Source organism: Parasteatoda tepidariorum, chromosome 11 (genome assembly GCF_982258835.1).
Source record: "Parasteatoda tepidariorum strain Cologne lab strain chromosome 11, Ptep-v5.0, whole genome shotgun sequence".
NCBI classification, from domain to species: domain Eukaryota; kingdom Metazoa; phylum Arthropoda; class Arachnida; order Araneae; family Theridiidae; genus Parasteatoda; species Parasteatoda tepidariorum.
The window spans coordinates 17,932,251-17,955,265 of NC_141765.1; the positions used below are offsets into that span (position 1 = coordinate 17,932,251).

Genomic DNA, 23,015 nt, shown 5'->3' on the forward strand with positions numbered 1-23,015 from the left:
TAATTTTTTAGGGTAAAAATGGATTTTACTGTAAAATGCATTTTACGGATGATGCACCCAAATTGCCGGTACTTTATATTGTAATTTGATTCAGAATTTTTTACAAAGTAGTATCATTCAAAAAAAAAATTTTGAAATTTAATTTAAAAAAAATTTAAATTTATTTTATTACTAAATATAATAAAGTTATGATCCTTTCACCAAAATATATTTTAAAGTTTTATTTTAAAATTGTTATTTCAATTAAAAAAATGAAAACATTAATTACAAAAAACAAAACAGTAAATTTTTTTCCATTTTAACCGTGTTCAATATAACTGTGATAAAATTTGGTTTGATTCATAATATGGAGATAGTCCCATATTTTTAAATATACCGAAGAGGATGAGAATGATGAGAAATGAATGCTTAGATGCTCATTTCATAAAAGCGGAAATTTGCTGTGGGATATGAAAACGAGATATCTGGGAGAAATCATTCCCAAATTTGCATATCTCGACGCGATAGGTCCACCAATAAGAGTTTAGAATGATGGTCCGAGTCTTGATTCCTCTTAATAAACGGAGATTAGCCCTGATAGGAAATAATGGGCTATACGATAAAAATCTCTCCCATAAGTCAGAGGGAGAATTTCAGTTGTATGCATTTACGGAATGTTTGAATATCGGCATTGGTTTCGTAGATATTTTGCCCCTTCAGATTATACAGTGGAAACGTCGCGAAACTGCTCATAAAAACTGACGACAATTTCAAACAAGCGGCCTATGCGCATATATGAATACAAAATGAAGTGAAGTTGCGCGTATCGATGTATCAAATTTTGAAGTTAAATTTATGGTTGTTTTGAAGCGAATATATTTTATTTTGTTCAATGATTACTTGATAAGCACTACTAGAATCGATTTAAGATAGCATTTTATTTCCTTAGATATTACTTTTTACTATTATTGCTGTGATCCAGTCTGCATTTATAACGATTTTATGAAAAATATTTTTTTAAGAATCTGAACAATATTTATCCAGTTTAAAAGCTGGATGTTAAAAGGAGAAAATATCGACTTAATGTTTATAATATGTTGAATTAAAATCAAATTGTACTGGAGCTCTTCTTATTAAACAATGATAAGCCGTGGAAAAAGTGTAGAAACCATTTGTAGAAAAAAAATATAAAATCTAGTACTTATTGTCTTTGAGATTTCTGGTTGTTTAGTATTTTTGCTGTTAATGTGAGTGTTATATTCAACAGAACGCTCATTTAATACTTATTAAATAACCCTTATTAACTTATTATCAAAATAAATTATTAATGATTATTTATTTATTTATTCCTGATAATATTACTCATTACCGTAATATTATCCGGAATGCAGGCCAGGTAGTCGAGCGCTAGCGTGCCTAACTGCAAAAGCAATTTCTACGGGTTCGAATCCCACTCAGGGAATGGATGTTTCTCTCTGTGTATTGTCCTCTGTTGGGTGAGGTGTGTAAATGTGGCCTACCCTGTGGCATGGGTAACGTTGTTCGCCTGAGTGACTTTGGTCACAAGGTGCTCACGAGGAAACGCAAAATGAGCAACACTTCCGGCACCTTCCGTAGCGAAGAACCATTAAACAGATAATTATATTTTCCGGAATTATTTGCAGTGTATGAGTACAATTATTTGTTACTCTTATTATCTTTGAAATATTTACCAGATATTTGTTTATCAGAGAAAAGCCTATTTCACATCGCTTTGCATTGTCGTAATATTTTATAAATATTTTTTCAAAATTACCATTTTTAGTACTATTTATTATCGCACATGATAGAACAGCAAAAACGTGAACAATTTCTCATAAAAACGCACTGCCTTCTCAGAAAAATCGTCATAACCATATTAAAGGACAAATTCAAGTTAAATTAGAGCATCATGTACACAGAAAATTACGGTGAAAAGGATCGACACTCAGGAAGTCAATACTTGTTACCGTAATTTCCTTTTTTTATCGGAACATGTAACGAAATAAAAAATTTAATATATCGTAATTTTGTTACGTAATAATCTCTGAATTACTCTAATTAAATGAATATTACTGTGGAAATTATGGTATAATACTTTACGGTAAAAATGGATTTTACGCTAAAACGGATTTTTCGTATGATATACCCAATGTGCTGGTTCTTAAAACCGTAATTTGATCCGGAATTCTTTACAGTTTAGTGAAATTGAAGAAGATTCAAATTATGCGGTAGCTTTGTTTAACTGCCTACTGTATTAAAGTTGAAATGATCTTGAATGTTATTATGGTTTAACACTATCCGGTATCGTATGTAAAGTTTAACTTGACAATAAAACCAATTTTTTTTTCCGTTTTTACTGAAGCAAACTTAATTTTTTCAGCAACCCATCTGAGTTACGTAAATATTTTTTTCAAAAATTTTATGTGATTTCCCGTTTATTTCTGATGGGCTTGGAAGAAAATGTTCTAAACTAAAAGGATGGCCGAAAAATTCTTGATCAAAAATAAAATACGCAAAGATTATGCAGTTTTTGACTTCCGAAAACTATTACCTATTTTGTATATAACTATTTCATTTAAGTTGTTTTTCCCCTACAAGAAATGTACTTCATAAAAACCGTGGTGTAATATCTCTTCGAATTTGTTGTTGAACAACCCAAAACATTGTGTAAAGGAACATTTTAGTTCAAGCTAACACCAACTAAGAGATTTCACATACAGTTCAAAGGTTGTGGTTATAAATACCTAAATTGGAAAAAGATAACACCAAGCTTACGAGCCAAGTTCACAATGAAATGAGCTACTTCAGCTTTCAAACATACCAACGTTGGCAAGGATAAAGGAGCATTTTAGTTCAAGCTAGCACCAACTAAGAGATTTCACATACAGTTCAAAGGTTGTGGTTATAAATATCTAAATTGGAAAAAGATAACACCAAGCTTACGAGCCAAGTTCACAATGAAATGAGCTACTTCAGCTTTCAAACATACCAACGTTGGCAAGGATAAAGGAGCATTTTAGTTCAAGCTAGCACCAACTAAGAGATTTCACATACAGTTCAAAGGTTGTGGTTATAAATATCTAAATTGGAAAAAGATAACACCAAGCTTACGAGCCAAGTTCACAATGAAATGAGCTACTTCAGCTTTCAAACATACCAACGTTGGCGCTCTTTGCATCGCCAGAAATTATTTTACATCCAGTAAGAGTTAGCTACTGTTTTTTATTCTACGCCACTAAACAATTTCTACTGATACAAAAGTTTGCCGTTAAAATATGAATGTACGTTTTCAGTTGTGTAATAAAGATAATTATATATTAATTTTTAAATTTCTGTGAACTGTATTAGATAACTTAATAAGTTGTAATTTATATCCGCTTCTGCTCAGTTAAGCCTAGTTCAAATTCGTCTTAATGTTCTCTCTATGCTACGCGTATGTTTGATTCAAAAACTAATTTTATTTTAAGCGTTGGTGAGGCATCCTAAATTTATGATTATTCCCTTTTATTGTAATGCAAATGTAACTTTACTGATTCTTATATGCATCGTATCTTACAGTAATTATAAAATTTAGGGTTACTGAATAACAAACATAGTGGTGCTTACTTTACACCAAGTACTGTAAAGAAGCATTCTTGATGCTCTACTTCACCAGAAAATATCTGTGAATTTTGGTGTTGTGGAACACCACTTTGGTGAAAAGTAGTTGCCACTACTTTTTAGTGTTAAAAAACACGAAAGTTTTTACAATGTATATGGCTGCAAATTTAGATCGTGGTAAATTGTAATGTTACTCAAATTTTGTGCAACCTCATTTAGGTATCAAATTAAAACATAGTATCGTGTGAATTAAAGTCTTCATATTAGATTATACGATACTATGGTTAAATTTGAACAAAAACATTCTGCAATTTAATGTTTTATTAAGACTGAAACAAACTTGCATAGTATTATGTTCAAGGTGCCGATATTATGGTTTAAAAATGAACTGATTTTTCTGAGAATGTAGTTAAATGATATGGTAACTATGGAATCATTGTAATTCTTTATGAGCTTTGTCCTTATTTTGCACGACTACCCTATGGAAAATAAGCTATAAAGCGAAAATATGTATATTTAATTTATGGTTCAGTATTAATTGATAAAATTGTTAGAAATTACATAATAATAGTTTTAGTTATGATTGTAGTTCAATAATGTTTTAATAACTTTAAATTGGTACGTATTAAATGCTGAACAAAATTTTGAGACTAACTTTACTTTTATGTACGAAAATTGCGCAGCTTATGTGTCACTTCGATATATTATAATGCTAAAAAATTATTCATAGCTAAAAACGGTTTTTAAGAAACACATTTAAGGTAAAAAAGGGATAGCCTACCCGTGTCAACTCGTCAAGAGCCGGAAGGGGGTCATTAAGATTGAATCTCCACAATTTCCTGGCTAACACTATGTAGTGATCACCACTAATGAAATCACAAAATTTTAAAATCAGCTACTTTTTGAAGTCGAATCTGCAACATATGCTTTTGAAATGAAAAGAAATCGTATTTTTTCGCCTCTTAAAATTTCGAATTTTCTAATTTTTCAAAAGTATCGAAAAGTATCCAGAAAGCAGATAACTTCCATTTTGCCCCCCTTGAATCAAAGAAACAAAGTTACTGGTGTGAAGTACATAAATTGGAGAAATTGAAAGGTCTGAGTTAAAAAAAGATAAATAGTGGTAAGTTTTACATTCAACTTCTTGTATCATTTTTTTTACAAAATAAAAACCATTTATATCTTAAATAGAGTTATTAGATGCCCCAACCTTATTTAATGTAAATGATCATCACTCATTCATTAACCCTCTCAGTCAAGACAAAATAAATCAACTAAATAGAACTAAAACGTTTATTTAACGATCTAATGGCATACACCATATAAGTAAAAAATATCCATTCCGTTAAATGTTTCATCAAGAAACAGAAGGGAATAGATGGACAAGTTTGAGCTAGTTTCCTGACGGAGAAAAATTCTAGCAAAATTGCTATTCTGTTTCGTAATGACATTTCTGGCAAAACACCACAATTTTGGCAATAAAAACCAAATATACGGTACGTAAACTATTCGTTTGGTAATTTTTTTTCTTAATATGGAAATGATTTATCGGAATTCTGGTTTTTAAAATTGCAGTTTTCATTGCCATGCATTTAGCAACAAATACAAAGCTAAAAAAGAAATTTAAAAAAGGAATAGTTTTTATGCCTTTCTTTAATCCATCATGATGAAGTGAACATATTTTACCACATTTATCAAATTTTATCCACAATTTATAAAGCCATTTTTTGCTAATTTTACCAAAATCATTACCGAAACGCTTTAGTAAGAATTGCCGAGACTTAGAGGCTCCCATAGAGTCAGAAACACGGTTGATTTCGCCAATTATAATTATAATTGTGTGCAAAAATTTTTCAATTCGTTTAAAAAGTTTTAGAGATAGTTTTCGAGTTTTCTTAATTACGCAAAAAGTAAAATTAACATTAAAGGGTCAAAACTTTGGACCCCTCTCCTGACCAAACTATTGGGACCATATTTCCCAGAATGCGCAATCCCCTATATTTTGGGGAACAGAAATCCGAATCCCTCGAAAAAAGTTATGTTTATTCAGAGAAAGTACCTTGTTGTGTCAGATTTTATTATTTAAAATATCGTCTGCATATATTAATTAGCATATTTGATCCAAACGTAAATTCAAATTCTTAAGTGAAATTAATTAAACAGAAGGTAAAAATGAAAACAACCTTAAATACATTAATTCAAATTGGAATAGCGCTCAAGGCAGCTAAAACCAAATTCAAATCATATAAACTAGTAAGAATATAAATTTACTCAAAAATAATTTAAATAAAAATTACTCAAAAATAGTTAAATAAAATTTAAATAAAATTTAAATAAAGTTGTGTGTTTACAGAGCAGCACTTCATCAGGGGACACACTGTCTGCAAACACACAGGAGCCTTTCTGTTGTTAGTGGCAGAGCCAAAACTAAGAGTGCCCCGAGGCCCCTAATGAAAATACAAGCATAAACTAGTTTAGCATATTTGATGTCACCCCCTCGAATCATTAAGATTGAGTCCTAGAACGTGAATATCCCATCATTAGATCAAAAGTTACTTTGGGTGATTCATTTTCTTTTTTCGTTTTTTTTTCTTGAGCACTGTACATTAAAAAAATTAAGATAAAGCATGAATGTGATATTTGATTCAGGTTTTAGTGTATTTGTAAAGTTAAATTTTGAAAGCCATTTTCATTTCTAATTATTGATATACTAATTTATAAAATCAACCACTTTATAAAATTAAATAACCGCAAAACAAATGATTTTAAGAACCGGCGGGCTTTGTACGATTAAGAGAATACATGCAAGAAATGCACTCATTCGAATATTTTTATATTTTAGCTTAATTTTAAGCACTTGATATGGTTTGAACTAAGTTCTCTTAACCCTTTGACGCATATGAAACTTAGGTGTCCTTTTAATAAAAACATTTCTGACGCTTGAGAAAAAATACATTTTGGTATTTCTTATTTATAAATATAGTATAATATTTTTTAAAAACCCTATTAGGTTATCGTAATTATATTTGTATTAAAATTAAAAATCCGAAAAAAGTAGTTGGGAAAAAAAATTCGTTCATATTCAGACATTTATCAATAATTGATTTTGTAAGTTAAAGAATGATAAATAACTGTTTCTCCTAGATCTAAATTAATTGTAAATAAGTACAAATTTAAAAAAAAATATTGTTTCAAAGTAAGCCGTGCTTGGAAGATTTTACCTTTAACGCAGAAAAAGACGCCTTTGTTTTTTATTTATTTTGACCTATATTAATACACAATTATGAAAAAAATTTAACAAGTATGTGTAACAAAAATTCTACTTCAAAGAGTTAAATATTATTGTTCACTTGAATCAAAAAATTTAAAATTAGCGACGAGCATTCCCCAAATTTTACAAATGAGTTAGTTACTTCTCAATGCGAAAATTTTGCATTGGTGATTTGCAATTTGAATAAAATTTTTAAATTATTAATAGCATAATTTCACTTATTCTATAGATTTCCTTATTGTTTTCCTTCGTGCTCTTACACCAAGAAAAATAAAAAAGCTATAGTTTAAGTACCTTAAACCAAACGTAAAGCTTTAGTTTTAAACTGCATAAACCGTTTCGTTGTAAAATATTCTCCGAACTTTAAGACGAACAAACAGCTTAAATATTTAAGAAAAATATTAACCTTTTTCTGAAAATTTCTGATCTAGCGAAAATTTATTGCTGTGATGAAAATCAAACAAATCAGTAATTTTAGATTTTTGTAGATTGTGATGAATTCAAACAAAGATTTGAAGTAACTTTTTAATAATTAAAATTTAAACACAAAATATTCATTTTCATTCAAACTATGGCTTTTCTCCATAAGTATATTGCGCCATTTTCACTATAAGTGTAGAATACTTTAGCCGAAGATGAAAAAAATTAACTCTAAATTCACGCATAACTGTTACGAACTCTTAACAGTTATAAAAACAGAATCTTATTTGCTATAAAGCATTATTTCGTATAACAACAGGATTTTCAAAAAACAGCTTTATTGTACTGTTTTGCTGAAATATAAACAAGTCATAGTCTTTTTTAACTTTTTTTTCCATTCTTAAAAATGACACTATTCCGAAAACAAAATAAGACTTCAAACTCTTTTAAGAAATTCATTTATGAAATTTTAAAGAATTCGAAATAAAAATCCAAATTGAAGAACTCTCCAAAAAATAAAAACTTATCTCGGCTTAGTAAAGGGGAGTTTAGGATTAGAGGATTTAGAAAAAATTTTCAGCTGGTCACAGGGGCTGCATCGAAGAAGGATTACTAAAAAATAGATGGGCGCACTCTAAACTTCAAAACTTTTCAACAGAAATAGAAATTGGTGATAAATAGTTTTAACTTTTCAAAAGTAAGGAGACAAAATGATGAGTTTGCAGCTCAAGAAAAGTAATTCATTTTACCATCTAAGGTTAGTTTTCTGCGTTAAATATACTTTTAAAGTTGGTTATTGAAATAAAATTCATAAGATACCTTTATAATTTTCGAGAAAAGTACGTATGCGAGGGTCTATTCGAATAGTTTAATAATGTTAATTTACAATCTTAAAAATTTTTTGGTTCGAAAAATTCCTTTATTCTAGAGTCTATTTTTAATTTCATAGACTCCTAATAAAGTTGATAAGAAAAATAATGTTAATACAAGACTTTCTATTTTTGAGAAAATGCATGTAACTATCCACTATCTATAGTTTCACACTTAATAAAATTTTAGAATATAAACCAGGAATAGGACTAGGATAAATCAAGAATCCTTAGACATTTAGCTTAATTTTAATCCAAACCTTTAATTATTCCAAAAATTGTGACTTTCATGTCAAAAATTTATTTTTTTAATTGCTGAAATATTTCATGTAGAGCAAAACAATGCCAGAGTTTTGAGCTTAAAATTGATTTCCTATTTTTGAGAAAAGTATGCATGTAAAAATCCACTATAAATTGTTTCACACTTAATAAAATTTTAGAATATAAATCAGGAACAGGACTAAGGCAAGCCTGGAATTTTTAGACTTATGACGAGATAGGTTATGTGCATTTTATCCAGCATTTTAAACAGATCAGTCATCAAATATAAAAAAGGAGAAGTGCCTTTTTTAAACTTAAATTTAATAACATTTTAGAAACAAAATTAAAAGCATCGAGAATTAAAATCAAAGACGTAGGACATAAAAAGAATAAAGTGTCAAAAGATTAAGAACAAATTTTCATAAAAGTATATGCATATATATATATATATATATATATATATATATATATATATATATATATATATATATATATATATATATATATATATATATATATATATATATATATATATATATATATATATATATATATATATATATATATATATATATATATATATATATATATATATATATATATATATATATATATATATATATATATATATATATATATATATATATGTTTTATCGATTTGATTTCAGTTTAGTTCGTTACACTTCAAGCCTGACAGTTCGCTGTACATTGAAGTTTAAGATTCGTGTAACTTTGGAATTTGAACCTAGTATGTTTATTACACCAGACTCTTAGCTTAATTTTAATCCAAAACTTTAATTATTCAAACTCAAAAACTTTAATTGTAGCTTTCATAGACAAAATATAATCCTTAAATCTTCTACTTCTAAGTAACCATTTCATGTAGTGCAAAAAAATGCCAGATATTTGAGATTCAAACTGAATATTCAATTGATTTAAGATTCAAGCTAAGTTATAAGCTTGAAATTTACTCTGCCATCTTGTTGAAAAATTAAAAGAGCTAAAAAACCAATAAATTGTTTGAATTTTTTTTTAAAAAATACATTAAACTACTTTATAAAACTGTCTATTTAGAGAGATTTTTCCATTTAAATGAAAATCCTTAACATGAAACGTTAATTGTAAACTTTTGCATACATTAATAACTCTAAATAAAGTAAAAGAGGACTTACTTTTCAACTTTACTACTTTTAACTTAACTGCTTTTAACTTTTCAAGCATTAAAAAATTGATCAAAAATGCTTTTGATTTTTTTCAAAACTTTGACCTTTCCTCAAAATGACATTTTGAATCTTTTATCGAATCATCATAGTGGACGCTGAATAGAGATGGACAAAATATAACTTAATATTTATGAATACCTGTTGTGAACTTATAAAATAAATATTATTAGAGAAAATCATTATTTCGAGTGTCGAAGATAGGTTTTATCCCTGCAATACATTACAATTATGAATAAATCTAAAGTTTAAACTTTTTAAGTGCTGTTTGTTGTAGTTTTTGCTATTAAAAAATACAAACATATGCTAATAATGTTACTTTAATAAAGAATTTAAATAAATTACATTCATAAATAGAATTTTGAAAGCATTAAAATGCTAGAAGAGGCTATCAACAGAAAGTCACCAAACAGCCTTTTCTTCATAATGAACCCTTTCGCACATAGATATTTTGGCAGCTTCTTCCTGAAAAATATCAAGAAAAATGTCTAAAACAAAAAAATCAATAAGTCTCATCATAAATAAGTTAAAAAAAGACTGATTTCTTAAGCAAAATCAAACTGCAGGTGAAATAAAAAAAACAAATAATTGAACTATGTTCCTTCCGTGCTTTTTCCTAAATATTGTAACTTTTAGTTTCCTAAATTTTTGCAAAATAAAAAAAAAAATAAAAAAATTTCTACGTCCCCTCCAAAAACTAAAAAGCTTCTTATTTTTTAACCTTTATTTTTTAATGGTTTTGATATTTTTATGCAGCATTTCAAACTATATTGTTAAGATACTCAAAATGTATCTAATTACCAATACGTTCATATTGGAAACTTTTAATTTCATAGTACAAGGAGAAAAAAATTCAAATAAAATTACCACACTGTTATGATAACGAATATATAGAGTATTTAAACCATTCATTTGGTAATTATTCCTCTTCCTATAGCTAAGGTATCACGATAAAATTACTAAATTTTACCACATTTACTAAATTTTATCGCAGATTATAAAACCATATTTTACCAAACTTATTAGCAAAGTGCTTCGGTAAAAACTACCGAGCTTTTTGATGTTCTATAGAGCCAGGGACAAGGTAAATTTTACCATCTTCTGGTAGTTTTAGCCATGCTTTTTTCTCTGTGCACTTTTGATGAAAAAAAGTATATTAGCTTCCAGTTTAAATCAGACATTATTAATTTATCAATTTAATGTTGACTATTGGTTTGAAAAAAAATGGCCTCATTTATAAAGTAATGAGGTCGGCTTTCAATCCATTATCTATGTTTTATACTCCTCCTAGTACGTGTAACACATTATTTCTAACCATCTCATGCAGTTACATTAAATTAACAATACATAACATTAAAAAACGTTATTTTGATAATATCTATTTTAATTATTTAAAAATTCAGGTAGCAAATAGACTCATAAATTTATTAAAAAAAAATATAGACAGATAAATTTTTAAAAAAACATATTCAAAAACCTTTTTTTTCCGCCAAATTTTTTATGTTCTCCTTATTTTGGACTTTTTTAATGTAAACAGAGAGTAGTAAACATCTGAAGGTTTTACTTCAACTTCAAAAATTAGTTAAATAATCTGTAACAAGGTACATTTATTTTAACCTAGCTAACTGCTTCACTGTAAAAATGGGTTTCTGAAAATTGAGCAAAGTTATGTCAAAAAAAGCTCCTAAACAAGGATAGCCGAATTTGAAAACCCCGTGTACATTTTGTCGTTTGTTTTAAAGTGTCTCTTATAATACAAAATTAAAAAGGTTTATATAATTTTTAGATTCAAAACAAAACAAGTTATTAATTTTAAAGTGTGCTCAGGTTTTTGAAAATTAACTCTCCTTCAAGTTTCTACTGACTCACTATAAGCCTTTAATGTCCTCTGTCCCATTTATTAATTAACTTGTCTTATATCGTCAATCAGGAATTCTACAGTAACCAATGTGATGGTGGTATAACCCATCTTGGAAACCAATTGTTCCCTTCCAAATATCAATATCAGCTTATAATTTTTTCCCCTCAAATAGAGCTCCGATTTTCTTTATTTACTCTGAAAAAGCGATGAAAAAGATAATTTTCTTCCCTTAAACAAAATGCTTATAGCTAATATAAGACTAAATAGTTATCGTTAAGTTAAGACAAAATAGACAAAACCAAAAATCAATAAAATGTGTACAAGATTAACCGTATATCACCATTAACTGTTTTCCATAGACAGGCTTATTGTGAAACAATGGCATGTCAAAAAATGTAAACAATTACATACCATATATGTTAAAAATATTGTAAAATGATGTTTGCTGTTAAAATATATTAAGCTAACAGAGAAACTTGTGATTGGTTATTGCTTCACAATAAGTTTTTTACTATGAAACTTGTTCTTTAATCACTAACCTAAATATATGTTTTCATAATCCATAAAAAAAAGTCTGAAAAATTATACTTATTAGGTATCACAGTTGCCTTTGAAGAAAAAACAATTACATCCTATATTAAAAAAAGTACTTTTAGAAAAGTTTCGTCGATTTTGCCTTAGTTGAAGAGTTATGAATTATTCTAATAGTAAGTTTAGGAAAGAATTTATAACGTAACACAGAAATTTAGCAAAATGTACAATGGCGAATAAATTGGGAAAACCACGTTTAAGATATTTAAAAATATTGATTTCAACCAATTATTATTATCTTAGTAAAGAATTACAACAGCAGAATTATGCAGAAAGATTGGAATTTGTTACTCAGAACACTAGAATTTCTTTTATTCTAGTTTTTAAACTTAATGTATTAGTTAGAATCTTGAAAACACGTAAATTACCAAATAGAAGGGGGAGTCTTAAATCAAAGAAACCTTTCAATGTCAACATCACTTTTCCTCTACATTATAAATAGAGATTTGTGATGCCACAATAGGCATTACATATTTCCTAGATTTTAAAATTTATTTAATTTCTTAAACTTACTTTTTTATCTTTCTTAATCGAATTTCAGTTTAATTTTAATTTAATTGAAATTCGATTAATTAATATGCCGACTGTGGCATCACAAGGTTGGCAAAGTACTGAAGATAAGAATTGCAGTTTTTGACCTAATTAACAGGCTAATGGTTACTTCGAAACAGGTAAAATAATTTCCATGAGTGATTTTTTTACAGATGGTTTTTACATGTGGAAAAATGTAAAAACCATCTGTAAAAAATTCAGCTCGATTGACAAATGACACTTCATGTACTTTCACTGTAAAATTTGCTTTTACTGTGCATTAAGGATTCCTTTCAGACTGTAAAAATGATTCAACTTTCATCATATTAACAATCAGAGCGCAACAGAATCTCGTGAGCGTAATTACCAATTTTTTCTTTCAGTTTTTTTTTATTTAATTATAACCTTTGAAATCGCTTCTAATGATTCTAATACTATTTTTTTTATTTAGAAGTATTTTTGAAACTACTCCGAATAAAAAATATAGCCAGAACTGCCAAAATATATTAAAATTTTCTGTGTTTCTGGCTCTATGGGAGAAGCAAAAATCTCGGTAATTTTTACCGAAGCACTTTGGTAATGATTCCATTAAAATTAGCAATAAAATATGATTTTGTTATCTGTGATTAAATTTGGAAAATATGGCAAAATTTGCTAATTTTATCATGATACTTTAGAGCGTGGCATAAACACTATTTATTCGATTACAGCATTTACTCCTCAGTTTCGCATTTATTACAAAATATGAGGTAGTAAAATCTATATTTTTCTAAGCCAGAAATTCCAGTAAACTGATACCATACGAAAGGATGAATTAACAAATGAATGGTTTAAATACCGTATATTTTTGTTTTATTATCAAAAATTATAGTTTTTTACTAGAAATGTTATTACCATACAAGTATGGTAGTTTTACCAACGTTTTTTTTTTCTGCGTGCCCTTCATAGTTTAAGTTTTAAAAAAACTTACAACCTTGTTATTATTGATAACTGATTCAATGGAATTTGTTTCAATGAATAATATGAGACAGAAAATATGAATTAATGACTAAATGCATAAATAAATTGCTTCCATTTAATCCTCTTCTAAGAGGAACCATGGTTAACATGGATGAAGTTGAGTTTTTAATCTCTCTAAAAGGAACCTTAAGACCACAGGATTTTAAACATTAGTCCACTTCAAACGATATATTTACTTCAGCCTTAATATTATATAGCCTTAATAAATCATATTACCATCAACTTTAATTCTTTTTAATTTTCATTACAAGATTCTAATGTTACAACTTAGAAGGAGACAAGAATTACGTTTTTCTTTTATTAAGATTTCCAAGAGTTTACGCGATAATGTAGTTTAAATTTTTGGATATTATGTGTATATTTTAATATTATAATTAAAGTGCTCACAAAATCAAATAGAATATATAGAATTACCTTTACGACTTCAAGAATTGATAAAAGGGCTTCAGATTGCAGCAGAGAACAATCCATGCTTCTTTTGCCTCCGGGTTTCCATCCACGATTAGTTTCACCAGTGCCTAAGGAGCTATGAATAGTTCCAGCTTCTAATAAACATGAAGTTGACAACAGAATGATAAGGAGAGTAAAGAACAGCTCGCTTCGGAGGGATATCATGGTGAAACTTTATTCCTTCGTTTATGGAAATGTCAAAAATTTTGTTAAACTGAAAAGACATGAAACATTTTGTGTATTTCTTGCTTAGTAGGATAAACATTAAAAAAATCAATATGCGCATTTTTCAGTCTTTTTAGGTGGGTAGTTTTACACTTTTGACTTCTCGGTGTAGGCCACAAATCTCTTTTTTTTAAAACTTTATGATAAAATTCAGATTGTAAAAATTGAAACACAAATTATAACCTTATTTTATCTGAAATAGAAGTATTCTTATGAATTTTCAAAAACTCTCTAAGCCCTTAAATAACATTGTTACCTATTTTTTTACCTCAATTCCTCAAAACTAAAAATGTCAACATGAAAAAAGCATTTTCTCTAAAACTGCTGTACTAATAAACTTGAGTTTCGTATTTAAGTATTACATATAATGCTTAGATCAATTTATTAAGAGCTGTTTCTTAAATATCGATTTAAAAGGCTTTATCACTTTGTGAAAATTTTTAAGAATGCTTTTTTTAGGAAAATTTCGTACTGTACAAAACAAACGTAAGTAAATTTTTCTGAAGCAAATTTTAACCAAATATTAAAAAACAAGCTCTCTCAATAAATTCTGTAAATTTACTTTATTAGTCTATAACTGTAAGGCACTAGAGTGTTTTTACGAGCAGTGTCCGCTTAAGCACGCAGGATGTTCAAAACTACACCAAGTCATTTTTTTCAGTGTCAAATACCTTCAAATGAAAGCTTTTCAGTGACGTCATGAGAAAGCGCTTTATTTTCTAGCTTAAAATCCGCATTACTGTATCACGCTCCTTGCTTTCTGAGGATCGCAAACCCCTAAGGATTGCCACGCGATATTACACTTTGCGAACCAAGCTCACTTTCTTCACAATCAAGATGGTCTGATTTGAAATGCAATTTAACATAATACACTAATTAGTCAGATCATTTATAAGAATGTAAATGATTTACTCTATTTTAGCACTTAAAATTGAATGCAATCAAAAGATGAGAAGATAACTATAATTTTAGCTACTCTTCTAAATATCCACATAAATAACATGACACAGAAAAATTGCTAAAGCTGTATTACAGCAGAAATATTTAAATATTATATTAGCATAAATATTTGTCATCAATGCTTTATTTCGCTCGTTCAAGGCACTTTTTTACTGTAAGTAAATAACGCAGCAGTGAGACTAACTTTCATATTTTATTGGTAATTTACAACTCATTTTTAGTCAGAATTGAAGGGTAAATGACAACTCATTGGTAATTTACAACTCATTTTTAGAAATGAAGGGTAAAGAAGAGCGCCTTAAATCGTATATTAGTGCACTTTTGAAAACCATTTTCGAAACATCAGGACGCTGTGCTTATATACTATGACCATAATTATGGTACCACGGTGCAACAATGGCCAATTGGTTTCCGAACATGTTGAAACTAAGTTGACGAATGTTAATCATTACCTAAAATAGCTATTTAAAAATTGCGTATTCAGAATCTGGAATATTCTAGCGTATTCTGAATCCAATTACAGCAAAAATTTTTACAACAAAGGTAAGTTTAGCTTTTTGATTCAATTCGCTTTAATAAATTTTCATAATCACTGTGATGTTGAATATTTTGAAATTTTTATACTAATAATTAAATGATCTGGAACTTTAAATGTTTCGTTTCACAAGACAATTTTCCCACGTTTTGCCAATTATCTTATTGTTTATTCATCTTATAAATTACTAAGGATAGCAGAATGAAATTTTAGACCAATTCTCAAAATATTTAAAATTAATATGTCAGCAAAAGATTGAAAAATATTTCCTTTGAAAAATAGTTAAATACTTCATCAAAAACTGCAGCAAAATCGGCAAAATGAATCGTTCTAGTTAAGCTTTAATTCACATTTAAGTATTCATCAGTAGTGATATTAAAAACTGGAAACACCCCTTAAATGGCACTTCAAAAAAACTGAAATGTATATACACTTTTTTAAAAAGTTTCAAATATGTACTCTCTTTTGAAATAAATACATAAATTTATAGTTTTTTATTATTTTAGTTACGCTTTAATTAACATTTCAGTTTTTATAAGTCATGCTATTAAAAACTGAAAATATCACTTAAATGGCTCTTCAAAAAAGCTGAAATGTATATATGCACTTTTTAAAAAAAGTTTCAAATAAGTACACATTTTTCATAGATTTCATCATTCTAATTGAGTATTAATTCATATTTCAGTATTTATCAGCTATACTATTAAAGACTGGAAACACCATTTAAATGCAGTTCAAAAAAGTTCAAATATATATATATATATATATATATATATATATATATATATATATATATATATATATATATATATATATATATATATATATATATATATATATATATATATATATATATATATATATATATATATATATATATATATATATATATATATATATATATATATATATATATATATATATATATATATATATATATATATATATATATATATATATGCATTTTTAAAAAAAGTTTCAAATATGTTCTCCTTCAAATAAATATATAAATGTATGGCTTTTATCATTCGAGTTAAGTTTTAATTCACATTTCAGTATTTATTAGTCATGTTGTTAAAAACTGGAAACTCTATTTAAATGGCTCTTCAAAAAAGCTGAAATGTATATATGCATTTTTTTTAAAAAAGGCTCAAATATGTACCCACTTTTCAGAGTTTTTATCATTCTAGTCAAGCTTTAATTCAAATTTCAATATTTAGCAGCTATTCTATTAAAAACTGGACACAACACTTAAATAGTATTTCGATTTATTTGCATTATATTTGAATTTTTGCGATTATATTTGCATTCTTTTTTAAAATTTCAATTTTCTTGGATTCACTGTATACCCGCCCTCTTTTCAAACAAATGTAAAAATCTATAGTTTTTATCATTATGAAAAATTCTGGATTAAATTACGGTAAAAACCATTAGCACCCTGGTGCAGAATCCGTAAGGATTTCTATAGTAACTATTAGAATAATATTTAATTAATTATAGTAATGCAGTGATTTTTCAATATATATTACTATAAAAATTACGGTTAATTATGCTTTTCGTTCCATAATATTTTACGGTAAAAATAAATTTCACGATAAAAAGTACCGAGTTTCTTCAGTGTATACAACTTATCATGTAAAGCTCTTATTTTCTAACTGCGTTTGCTCATTAATTGCGTAATAAGCAAATCAATAATTCGATAGTGGCGGAGCTACGTTGTAGCTATCATAAATTTTGTAAAAAATCTTTTTGAACATTTTTATTATTGTAATACTTAACTACTAAATTATTATTCACTCAAGCTAAAAAATTCTATTGCATTTTGAAATTCATTTTTTTACGAATTTTTTTTTTCATTTTTTCAATTTTTTATTATTTGACAAAATTTTTAGTATTGATTATTATTAGACTTAGATTAAGTTATTAGAAAATTTCATGTCTTTTAACCCACGACTCATTAGAAAAAACAGCATAGTACTTGATTTTATCATACCTGAACTAAGTAAAGACTTCAAACTGTGAAAGCAAAAGAAAGACGGAACATTTGTTTTCACGTAGCAAATTTTACACGCCATAGCATCCAGATAGTTATGTTATGTTAAGTCATTATAGAACTTTTAAGTGTTAATAAGAATAAGTGAAGAAAATTATCTCTCTTAATATCAAAATATCTTAATATCGAAATATATATATATAGGAAATGGATTTTTTCCTATATATTTACTCTTTAAAATTTAATCAGTTGTGGTAGCCACGTTAAGTAAATGTTTTCGAAGTAGACAACTCAAAGAAATTTATTCAAATATTTAGCTTTACAACTCATCACAAATTCAGAACATCGATACTTCATACCTTGATGAAGGACTTTATAATAAAAGTTGTAAAATAAAGATCAAAAATAAAATTTTTACTCTTTTTTTAAAAGAAGCGAAAAAAAATTACTTGATGAACATGCTTGGATTCACTGTAGGAAATACCAGATTAAATTACGCTAAAAAGATAGACACTGAGGGTACCAGTACTTTTTAACGTAAAATCCGTTTTTGCTGGAACATGTTACGGAACAAAAGATCTGATATAACGTATTTTTTACAGTTATAATTAACGTATGATCACTGAATCACTCATGAAATAAATATAATTGTAAAAATTACAATATAATATCAGTGAAAATGGATTTTACGAATGATGCAATTATTGGTACTGTTGCTACTGTATGAAGTGTTTGTACTTCATACAGTAATTTTATCCGAAATTTTCTATGAGCTACTATTGACGAACACAAAATGCTGATAAGTAATAAACTATTACAAATTATGTCATATCTTCAGAAACTGAAGTAAATAAAAAAAATTCATTTGTAAAAATCTACTAATATTTGGATAAAAATATAAAGATAAAATTACTTCAAATATAGAAACAATGCTTTTATAGAATGTATGAATGCCATACAGAGTACAAAATACTCACCTTAGTCAATAGTGGAATAGTGATCTGAACTAACGTAAGTTTCTGTATATATACTTGTTTCAAAATCTACTCGCAATGAATATACTTTGACTTTTTTCAAAACAAAAATGTGTTTTCCCTATACATAGCACTCTTGAGGTGGTTACATATGTATGAGTCGAGCGGAACTCTTCCCTTGAGAAATGTATGGTGGAAGTTAAAAACTGTTCACGTTGTAGAATTCGATCAAAAATCGAATAAACTACATCGATATGAAACCCCGATATCATGTTTTTTAAATATCTATTTTTTGACACTTTCTATTACTCACTTCCGTTCTTTAATAGAATTTCCTGGATAAGTCACAGGTATTCAAAATTTTGCATACTGAGTGCTTTTGGGATAAAAATAAATCGCAATCGGAAATCTTGTTTTCGATGGGCAATATTAATTCAGCACGGCGCTTATGAATGTATTTTCAGATCAGAAGCGAAAAATTGCAAATATTATAATAATAATAATTTTCCAATATATATAAGATATATATATATATATCAAATGGTAGCTTAATAAAGAAATATAATGTAGTACAAATGCTTAAGCATCAACGGGAAGAAAATAAGAAAATGACGAAACGTGATGACAGAAAATTGAATAACAGACAATCGACAAATACACAAAATACGAAAGAGTTCAATTTATACTCAAAAATGAAGTTTTCTCAGTGACTATTCACTTGAACAGTATGCTCATTAAAAACTAAGTTTCGCTAACAAAAAGTATTAAAAAACAAACTACTCAAAATTCCATTATTCCATCTTGACACTTATAGCAGCGGTTGCCAAATGGCCGTCTGCGAAAACCCTTGAGTTCCAGAGAAAGATAACAGGGGTTCCGAGAGTTGGGACAACATTATTAGTAACGAAACGATGTAATAAAATTTGAATCCAATTAATTTTTCATTAGTAATTTAATGTTAATCGATAAAAATTCTCAACTTTTATTTACGGCCTTTTTCATTTTTATTTAAACGAGAACCATATTTCAGTTCATTCATTTTCAGTTTATGCATTCAATAAAATCAAATTATGAACTAGATTAGATACCACTTTAGGCCAGTAAATTCAACTGACATAAAACCCAATTTTCAGACAAGTATTTTTAAAACTACGCGATGAAAAGATTTTATTCTTCAATCATTTATTTAAAATTTTCAAAATAATTTTTAAAATTTTAAATTATAAAATATTTTCAAAAAATAATGGTCTCTAGTTAATTAATATTTTTCACATTAGCTAATGAAATTTTTTCTAAGTCTCGGGATTGCACTAAGAGATGGTAGATCATTTAGGGTTTCGTTACTGAAAAGCGTTGGGAACCGCTTTTTTAAAGAGTTGGTTGCGTAAATTTAGAATAGGAAAGCGTAGGAATATTCCACTAATATAATACAGTTGTTAGTATCATTTAGGGTTTCGTTACTGAAAAAAGTTGGGAACCGCTTTTTTAAAGAGTTGGATGCGCGGATTTAGTATAAGAAGCATAGGAATATTCCACTAAGTTGGGAACCACTGACTTAAAGAGTTGGATGCGTAGATTTAGTATAGGAAAGTGTAGGAATAAAAAGAATTTTACGAAGTCATCATTTAAATTGATTATTAGTTAGTCAAATAGTAATTAAAAGAAGTTATCTTTGCATTTTACAATAAGGTTTGAAATTTACTGTATTTGCTAACTGGTATACTTAATGCACATATGTTCTTAATATCTTAAAGCACAACTCAGGTAACTAACTTACTTTTCAGACTTTAAGATATTAACCTGAAATTGAGACAAGCGCACATTCTTTTTTTTTTCTCTTAAAAACCAATTATATCCTCATCGTTAATTATAAAAACGCTTCTCGGTGTCAAAAGATCATCATTAAAACTTCTGATATTTTACAGTGGCTTATGAATTTCCAATCTTTTTTTCTTGTTAAAAATCTTTTTTTTTTCTTCTTCTCATTGAGCAAATCAGTTTTTGCGCCATTAAAGTCAAGCGAAATGAGGCTGAAATGTTTCTGCTGAGCTCCAATTTATTCTTTCATTCATTTTCCAAAAACGGGAAAGTAGAAAAAATTTCGATCAGAAAATAAGTTCTATAGCCTAGGTCAAGACAAATAATGATTAACGCCTGTGGTGGGGGGATTTAAAAACAGTTGTACGATCAAAGCTGATCCATTAAATCTTAATGACAGCAGATGCAGCGATGAGGAAAATGTGCCAACCGTACAAATATGTTCCCGCTATAGTTCAGTCATTTAGCTGATTAATGTCTTTAAAAAATAAAGTTTTTAGTTATTTATTTGTTTCTTCTTCACCAAGAATTGGCAACAGTCTATTGCAAATTAATACTTTGAAAAAACCAATTTGTAAATAGTATTTACCGTTTACTTATTTTGAAACTCCATTATTCATTTTTTTCTAATGCTGGTATTCAATCATTTTTCCTTAAATATTTCTTTGAAGAAGGATTTTAAATTAAGGCCATAACTTATCAATGGAGTATTTATCACAATTTAATTATGTTTAGTGTACTTTGAATGTTATTTCATTACTCAGTTTAAAAAAAGTTCTAAAGATATTTTACTGTGAAAAAAAAGTATGACTGAAATTTACCATGTTGCTGGCTCAAAGGGAACACTAAAAATAGCTTTGTTTAAAATAAAGTAAAATTAACAATAAAATATTGTTTTATAATTTGCGTTAAACTTTGGTAATTTTATCATGATACCTTAGAGCATGACATAATCACTATTTATTCCGTGAAATTTACTTTTCAAATTTGTATTTTTATTAAATGTGTGATAATAAGAACTATAATTTTGAAAGCAAAAATTTCCGTCAAAATATGAACCGTTAAAACCGTCAAAATATGAATGGTTTAAATTTCGTATATTTTGGTTTCATTACCAAAATTATCTTCGTTTTTTTTTTCCAGCAGAAATGGCTTTACCATACAGCACGTTAATTTTACCACATTTTTTTCCCTCCTTGTTAAAAAATTTACTCAGATACAATAATGAAAGTACGTTACTAACAGAAGAACTGGCTTAAATTTACAATATAGTACTGAATTTTTTAATCATAATATCGTACGAGAATGCTATTTCATTACTAATTTGAAAAAAAATTGAAAGCTATTTAAAAAAATTAGTTTCTGTACAAAAGTAAAAGTATGTTACAAACGGAAAAACTGGCCTAATCTCGTAGAACTGAATCTTTAAATCATAATATCGTACAAATTCACAAATCATATACTCGCAACATAATGAATGAATTATTAAGTTTGATATCAATCCAAGTATTAACTTTTGATAATTTAATCAGGTAAAGCAATACTGTTCAATTTGGTCGCCATATTAAGATTACAATGATTTTAAACGATATTATGATTTAAAGTGCACACAGTTTTTTTTTTTTTTTTTTGCAATATAAGGGCAGTCTAAGAACCACAATTTCAATTCAAATTTTTTGTTTGTTGCCTTGAATAATAAAATTACAATACTGATTTATGATTACATTTATAATTATTGTGTAAGGTTTTTTAATGTATCCTTTTTTGATTATTAAGAATCATAATATAAATATGAGGAAGAATGTTACACATTGATACTTTCATATAATAGAAAATAAAAAAACAATTATACGTAGGTTTAGGGACAATATAATTCTAAGGCATACCTTTATCTAAAGATAACATATATAAAAGATATAGTTAATTTTCACCTAAGGGGTCTTCACTAATCTAATCTAAGGAGTCTTCACTAGTTACCAACACACTACACAACATCTTTTATTTTACATGGGAAGTGTAGTGCCCCCCCCCCCCGTCCTTCCTCAAAGGCTCGCCTCCACAATTTAAAAATTAGACTTATGAGGATATTTCACAGAAATATTTTATATAAAAGGTGTTCCAAAGTGAACGCATGAATTGACAACAACATAATCAGTGCAATTTTAGATTCGCAACTGAATTAGTGCAGTAAAATGTAGTTAATTGGAGAAAAAAAAACGAGGAAAAGGTAGAAAAATGGAACACTACATGTGAAAAAAATCAGAGCGCTTTCATCGTTTTATTTTATTTAATTTTATAACTGTCGTTGAACAGCCGACCAAATTTAGGCTTTACGACTACCAATATTCAACTCCATAGCCTTGTAATTTTGAACTCAATCCAGAAAACAAGAGAACTCCTGGATCAAATATTGGGA

At 27.7% G+C, this 23,015-nt stretch overlaps 1 long non-coding RNA gene across 2 annotated transcripts in view; it reads right to left on the bottom strand.

The window, feature by feature from the left end:
* Window positions 1-9,943: 9,943 nt before the first annotated feature.
* LOC122269190 (uncharacterized) overlaps window positions 9,944-23,015 on the bottom strand; it is a 49,167-nt gene continuing 36,095 nt past the window's right edge. Inside the window, exons 1-3 of one of the 2 annotated variants that reach the window (XR_011638239.2) lie at window positions 18,785-18,808; window positions 14,059-14,308; window positions 9,944-10,106 (exon numbers count right to left, since the gene is read on the bottom strand). This is a non-coding gene — a long non-coding RNA (uncharacterized LOC122269190). Of the gene's footprint in view, window positions 10,107-14,058; window positions 14,309-18,784; window positions 18,809-23,015 lie in introns of those variants that run through there. The other variant, XR_006225038.3, reaches the window with a different exon arrangement.